Genomic DNA, 7756 nt, shown 5'->3' on the forward strand with positions numbered 1-7756 from the left:
TACCTCATACAAAAATCTTTTTTTTTAGTACAGTGGTTTATTTATAATATGCTTTTTCAAGCTTTTGAGGTGATGGTCTTTTTGAGATAACTGATTCTTACATCTCAAAGCTTTATAGTATGTGGACACAAACATTGTATCAGTACAATACATTGAGACGCTATCATGTCTTAAAAGTGTTAACTGTATGCATGTGTAAATATTATCTTTCAAGGAATTAATAGTTATTATGAACAGGCTGGCAGATAAGAACATAGCCTTGTCTTTTAGAGGCACTTGCAAAAACCACCATACAACAAATCCACCTTCCAGAGTACCCAGAGATTTCAGAGTTGTAGTGTTTCACTATGTTTTATATATATAAAACTTTTACATTCTTTGAAGTCAGAACATCGGAAGGCAGAAATAAAATTTCCATTCAGAGCCATAACAACATGGTTCACTACCTGCAGCAGGAACTATTTGTCCCCATTTAACCTCCTGCTACATATGTCTGAATAGCGGTAGAGTGAATCCTGATGTTCAGATGCATCTATGCATCCGAACAGCCACACTGTGCAATGGATTGCAATCTGAATATGGTGGGTTTTGCCTATGGACTCAGCTGCACGTGTATGTGCACTTGCACGTGGCTTTTCTGAGCTGCTGGACACAGGTGGTGGGAGAAGTTTTAGCAGTGGGAGCCAGCACTGCATCTGGAGAGTGTACTGTTCTGCTTTCAAGGTCTTTCATTTACTCAGTGTTCCCCAAAATGCCTGAACATAACTTGGCTAACAAACTAGTTTAGTATGGAAACCACCACAGCACATATTAAATGCCCTAAAACCTGACTGATAGCTTCAAAATGTAACTGTAACTAGACAACGAACATCAAGCAGGTATATTTATGACAGCTCCCAGCAGTGATCAGTTCTCAGCCTCTGCTAGCTCACAATGTTAACCAATGTCACAAATAAAATAGAAACTCATTACTAAAGGTTTGCAGCTGACAAATACTACTTGAGTGGTAAACCATCAGTAGAGCAATTTGATCTCCCCAGTCCAAGAATGAGTGAAAGTATCTAATTTGTTGCGGCATTTTAAACAAATTTTAAAACAAAAAGGTAGTCACATTTTTGACGGAAGCTCTCTATGCTAGGAAGTATATGGAGGTGCCTGAACACAGTTACAGTACTAGGCTTACATGCCTAGTATGATCCTTGCATGTATAAATGGGAATAACAAGTCGGAGTAGAGAGATCGTGTTACCTCTCCTTTTGGCAGTGGTGCAACTGCTACTAGAATACCTTGTCCTTGGTAGTCAGAGAAGATTACAAAATGATCCCTTCTGGTATTATAATCTATGGATCTACAATCTATTAATTAGAAGGCAGCTACAACACAATCTGGGGAAGTCTGAAACACATTCTGTAATTCATGGCTACCTCTATTAATCCAGCCCTACTAATTCTACCAGCCAAAGCAAAGCAGCCTTTGGCATTTAACTGCATTTGTCAAATACCTTTTATTGTACTATGAAACATACTATAAAATCCTTCCACCTCCTTATCTGGATTGAGCATTTTTCCTGTATTTATAATATTTCATACTTGGACCTGAATAAAGTAGTACATCTTTAAGTACATTTCTTCTTTTGCTTTATAATTTAATTAAATGATGGCTACTTCTAATTCACATTAGTAATTTCCTGGAGCTGACTTGAATAAATATAGCTAAAGTGGTATCAGTATAACTGGCTTTTACATAAATTTTAGAGTAGTGTAAATCTATTGACTTTCATGGTATTTCTCTTATTTAAACAATCAGTCAGTTTGGACTGTCAATAGTTTTAAAAAGACAAATACAATGCATTAAGTGCTTTGAACACCCAGACGCTTACAAAAAAAAAAATCATGTGCTTATAAAAGCTTCTGTTAGAAGACTGGAAGTGCTGTAACTTCAGGCTGGGAGGCAGCTGCCCCAGGCACTTGCTTCAATTCCCTCTGCTAGAAATTTTTCTTACCTAATTTCTTCCAATTTAAGTATGACCTACGGCCCTCAGCTCAGCTCTGAGAAACTGAACTTTAAAGAAAACAATTGGAAAGAACTGGCTTAGGGAATAATCAGAAATATACCTAGACTAGAACTCCAAGAAGAATGATTTTTGGAACTACGGTAGTGACCAGGAACTGGAGTGAACTGCAAGTATTCACCTCCTGACACAGATCAGCTGAATCTAGTTTGTATCACTCTTCAAGGGTTATATTTGCAATATTAGTTTTGAATAGGAATAATGTTGTAAATAATAAAATGTCTGATTTTCGTATCTGTTCTGTTGTGTCCCTACTGTGTCCCTTCTCACTGTCCAATAAAACTAACAAAAGCCACCTTATTAATTACAATACCGATCTCTTCGGAAACTCATAATTCCCATGAAGAGAGACCTTCTACAGCCTAATGAGATATCTACTATAATTGTAAATAAGTGCTCTTCAGAAAAGCTGAGCAGTCTTTTTTTAAAGTATGCAAAGTATTTCTAATGTAAAAACCTAAACTGTACATCAATCATATTTTTCATTTTTAATAATATTATATTACTAGTGCAAATAGACCCTAACATCTAAGCAGACCTAGATCTTCCTAAATATCTGAAAAATGAACTTGAAAAGCTACCTAATCCCACTCTGGTTCTAAACAGCAGTCAGCATGGTTAGACTAGACACTCCTAATCTTTAGTTACTTTCTGCCAAACTAAATGTAAGTTTTTAATCAAACCACATAAAAATTCTATTATAAAAGACCACAACAATAAAACATACATTGAAATCCAACAAACTATACCAAAAATAATTAATTCAAAGTATATTGGTACAAAATGCTATACTGGCCTAAGCCTTCTGATTAAGGCTAGCAGAATCCCTAAAATAAAGGAAGTAAAACACAAACAGCCTATAGAAGTCACCTCATCTTTAGTTCTCTCTTTTGAAAAAGTGTAGTCATGTCCCTGTGGGAAGTAATATGATCCAAGGATATGAACATAACTTTCCTTATATCTGTAAACAAGTTTGTGACAAACAAGTTAGCTTGTGAGTTACAGCAGGAATGAAACAGAACAGATGTCATTTGATCTTAATTTTCAGCTGTTTTCTTTTGATGCTTATACAATAAATTCATCAGGTTTTATAAAGGGATTTGGAAATTAAGCTTGCTTTCTTATAGAGATTTTGAAACTTTAAACCTGACCTTCTCATACAGTATTTATAATCCTTGTGGCCCTGAGATGATCTTGCTGATACTCAAAGGAGAAGCTAGTTTAAAATAGCAATCAGTGTCATCATGTGGTTCTAAACTGGTAAGTAAGCAAGCATCTATGAACAAAATGAAAATAAAATGAAAATAAAATTTGGGCTAAGATATCTTACAAGTGAAAGATTGCTGCAAAAGGATTTTGATTTGGAAGGGGTGTATTTCTTTATTGTAACTAAAGGATCAAATGTTCCTGCTTAACAAGCCATCTCCCTTCTGCACTGAATAGCAAAATAAAACCTAATATCTTATATGCAGAGAGGCTTAAAAAATTTCATATAAAACAATATGTCTCTATGAACATACGTGTGCATGTAAACAGGATTATCAAAAAATATTAGCGAAGAACAGAAACAGTTCTGTAGTCACTGCACACTGATGACTCCAAGGTCAATCTCTTCAGTGAAGATCATAAGCACTAAATGATTAGGAAATGAAAGTATTTTTATGAGTAGGAAGAAGTTAAACTAAATGTTATGGCCAAATCTCATCTAAAGCTGAGGAGTGCAAGATACATATGCAGACACACACAAAAAGAGTAGCCTACAGCCCCCTGCAGCTCCATACACTCAGCAATACCCTAATTTAATCCCAGTTGCAAACTGTGCCAATAACTCAAGATCAATAGGGCCAGTCAGAACAACATGCACCTGCTTTGCTCTACTACATCAGCTGTGTAACAGAGGAATAAAGGAAGTATTCCCACCTCCTATTTTCACCGGAGGACAAAATTATCTTGCCAGGTATTTCTGCCACGTTTGATTTTCATGATTTGATCACTTGCCCACAGTATATTCCTTCACATTGCTCAAAGTAACATTTTCTATTAGCTATGGTATTTATTACAAATTAATTAAGAAATTAAATCAAATCAAATAACTGTTGCATACTATTGCCAATTTCCTTTTCTGTATCTTAAGGGTTTAGCACATCCTTTCTCTTTCCTAAATTATTCTCTAGTTTTGCCATTACATTTCAAAGACTAAACTTTATTAGACTTTGCTTACTGATTAACCTTTCTTAATCTCATTTGCTAACATCTACGCCATTGAGAAAATCTGTCATTCAGCATCCACAGCATACAATGATTTGGTTAAATTTCTCCTATCCAAATGACTGCAAACTACTCAACCACAAGTCATCTCAATAGAAACATTTTTCTATTACTTGTTTCAATCACCTCAGCTTTTCTTCAGTATTAACATCAACTATTATTTTTTCCTTCTGTGTCTAAAAAAGAGATTATCTCTTTATAAAATTGACACTGTTCTTAATCTTGAAAGCAGACTGACATGGACGCAAACACTTTTTAAAATGTTCCCTCTATATTTAGGGAAAAATAAACGCATACTCAGTATCACGCTTTAAGCTGTAAAGACTTCTTCCAGCTTCTCATCTAGCAGCTATTCTTATTGCAATTACAATCTTAAAATTTGGAATTTCTTCTTCAATGACAGTTCTTAAGAGAATGCTGATAATATCAGGCAGATTGTTTCCAGACTTCCAGAAGCTCAGTGTCACGTGTCAGACACATCTAGTGTTGGCATAAACAGCACTACAACAGCAGTGCCAAACCGAGGCTTGAAAAAATCTTAAAACTCTCTTGGACTAGTCCACTGCTGCTGAATCATTGTTACTGCTTTCAGTATGAAATGAAAGCAAGACATGCATTTGTGCTGCAACAATTTTGTCAATCTGTAACTGAAATCAAGTCCACCACATGTAATGATGATTATCACAGGGTCTTTAAGACTTTAGTAGAAGTATTCTTTGTACCTTACACACTGCGTTTGAGAAATTTTTCTCTCTTCTGCCCTCCAAAATCTTCATAGAATTTCATGGGGCATTTTCTTCCAACATCTTTGGATGTTTTGTTGGAAAACAAAAGAAAAATTTAAAAAGACTTTTTCTGCATAAGAAAACTTCATCAGGAAGGGCAGAATCGATTATGCAATTTACTCTTCATTACAACAAGAACTCTTAGACATTATTGTCACACACCTATATTACAAAAGGAGAGTGTCTCAAGTCATTTTCCACTCTTTGCAAGGATGCATAGCACTTCTTATACCATTTATGACACTGCGTGCTATTTTCTCTCCTACTCATGTCCCTAAGAAGTGTGTACAGAAAATATCCTCAGTGAAAAATTAAGAATGTTTTTTATGCAGTTACAGCTTCTCCTAAGGAAACAGCTGACCAACCAGCTATCTTCAGTTATCTGTGAACAGAATGTTAAGCTGTTACATCAATTCTGCACATGACTTTTTGGGGGAACAGATCAGGTTTAAGAAGTGCCTCTAGAGGTCCATCCCCTTGGCCATGCTCTAAACCAGATCTGTGAAGTTATGCAATTAAAAAACAGGTAGACAGTCTGCCCCAAGCTCTAGTCTTGAAGGTAGCCACACCAGAAACTAATTTCTGACATATGTTTATTCATTCTCATAATTTCTGAGAAATGTTTAATAGATGTTACTCTTCCTTTCATAGAAATACTGGTGAATTACTATCTTCACACAGCTCCTCAAATTCAGATTTAGTCCTGAATTTTAATTCCATTCAGAATAGGAAAAGAAGCTGTTAGATCAAAGGGTACTATATTGTGATAAGGAATTAATACAGTTGAGACATTTTTTTAAAAGTTATAAACATCTCCACTTTTAGCCATTCATTTTCTAGTGTTCCCATTTATTTTGCTAAGGACTGCTTAAGAAGTATAGCTATTGAACACAATTTCCATAACCATCTCAAAATATGGAGTGGATGGAACATCAGAAAAAAAAAATCTATTCAGTTATAGTTTTTGTATTAAACAATTCCTGATGAGACTTTCTCTGATATTTTCTCTAAAGCCTCTAATAACGAGCCTTTCAGTGCTTCGTGTTTAAGCAGTTCTCATTTTAATACATATTCACTAGTGTAATTACCAGCTCCTAAAAGAGGCCCCCTCAAACCGATTATGCCTAAAAAAATCTATCACCTACTGCTACAACACCGAAAGAACTGCGACTCTTCAAATTCTAGGTATATGCATACCTTTACTAAGCTAATCAGACTCTGAATTCTAACAGAAGCAAAATTACACAGTGTTAGCTACTTGCATGATTGACTTCCTAAATACAAAATACTCAAAAATAGATAAAAGGGACTTCAATACCTGTTATTGCCAAAGATGAAAAATAGAGGAAAAAAATATAGAGGAAAATACAGAGCAGTAAGTTTTACAATGCATTATATAAATGACATATAAATATAAATATAATATAAATGCAATATTCTAAAACAAGATGCTTTTTCACATAAACTGTGTAACTTTTGCCACTGAAAAATAAGTCATTGTTTGTATTTCCTTTTTGAGACGTTTTATGTTCTTCCCTAAACTCTAATCTTGAAAACATTTCTGTTAAATCAGTGCATTAATAATCCTACTGTAATCTCAAGTACATGTTCTGAGTGCAGATGACTGAGTGTCTGAACAACGTTTGGAAGAGTCCAGAGCTCTCCTAGATCTACCTGTGCTCCATCCATCCCAGGTCTCAGCAGTAGGCTACAGAAAGCTGGTCAAGATGTGCGTGGCAGCACATTAAGCCATCAAATGCCCTGCTAACACCACATTATCCCTCCCGGCATGGTCAGGCACATGTAGTCCTGTATCCCTCAAAGAGCCTTCTGAGGCTGCACCTGGGCACCATGCTTGTAAATTAACTCTCTAGATGGACTCCAGACAGACAGCAAATCCAATCTTGAAGCCTCAGGGCATCCCCCAAAAGATGATCTAAGAGGAATAACAATGACTTCTTGCAGTAGTTAGTTAAACCCATTAGGAAGCATTTGTGCAACTGAGGCCTATATGAAGTATTTCTGTACAGCTTAAACTTCTCAATTCAGGCTTTTCCCCCAGATTATAAGACTTGGTTTAAAAAAAAAAAAAAAAAAAAAAAGGTTAGCTATAGTCCAATAATATGCATTTGTTAGCTAAAATTACAGGGAAACCGCTCCCCAAGTTGATTTCAAGATCTGGGAAGTTTAATGTTCTGAGTGAGAATACTTCCTATGTGCTTGAAATACTTAACTCACAGGACAATATTTATTTACATAAAACACTTAATTACACAAATGTCCTCGGCTGTATCATCTCTGATTCAAGGGCACCTGGACCTTTACACTACCGATCACGCGTTTTAAATAAGTAAGTTTCACAGTACATACTAACGCAGCCGAATACACGTTAATACAGTCACGAATTTTGCCGAAGCGTTTACAGGGGCGGTCAAAAAAGCCCAGGGGTGGGCCGGGCCGGGCCGGGCCGGGCCGAGCGGCCGGCGGGGTCGGGCCGGGTCGGGGCCCGGCGCGGCCTCGCCGCCATCTGACACCTGCTGCCAGCGGCCGCGGCCCGGCCCCGGCGCTGCCCCCCGAGCCTCGGGATCCGGTGTCGCTCCTCGTGAGGGGTCAGCTATTTATATTAATAGTT

The sequence above is a fragment of the Rhea americana genome, unplaced genomic scaffold (genome assembly GCF_003343005.1).
Source record: "Rhea americana isolate MKP2758 unplaced genomic scaffold, rheAme1 scaffold_310, whole genome shotgun sequence".
Lineage (NCBI taxonomy): Eukaryota > Metazoa > Chordata > Aves > Rheiformes > Rheidae > Rhea > Rhea americana.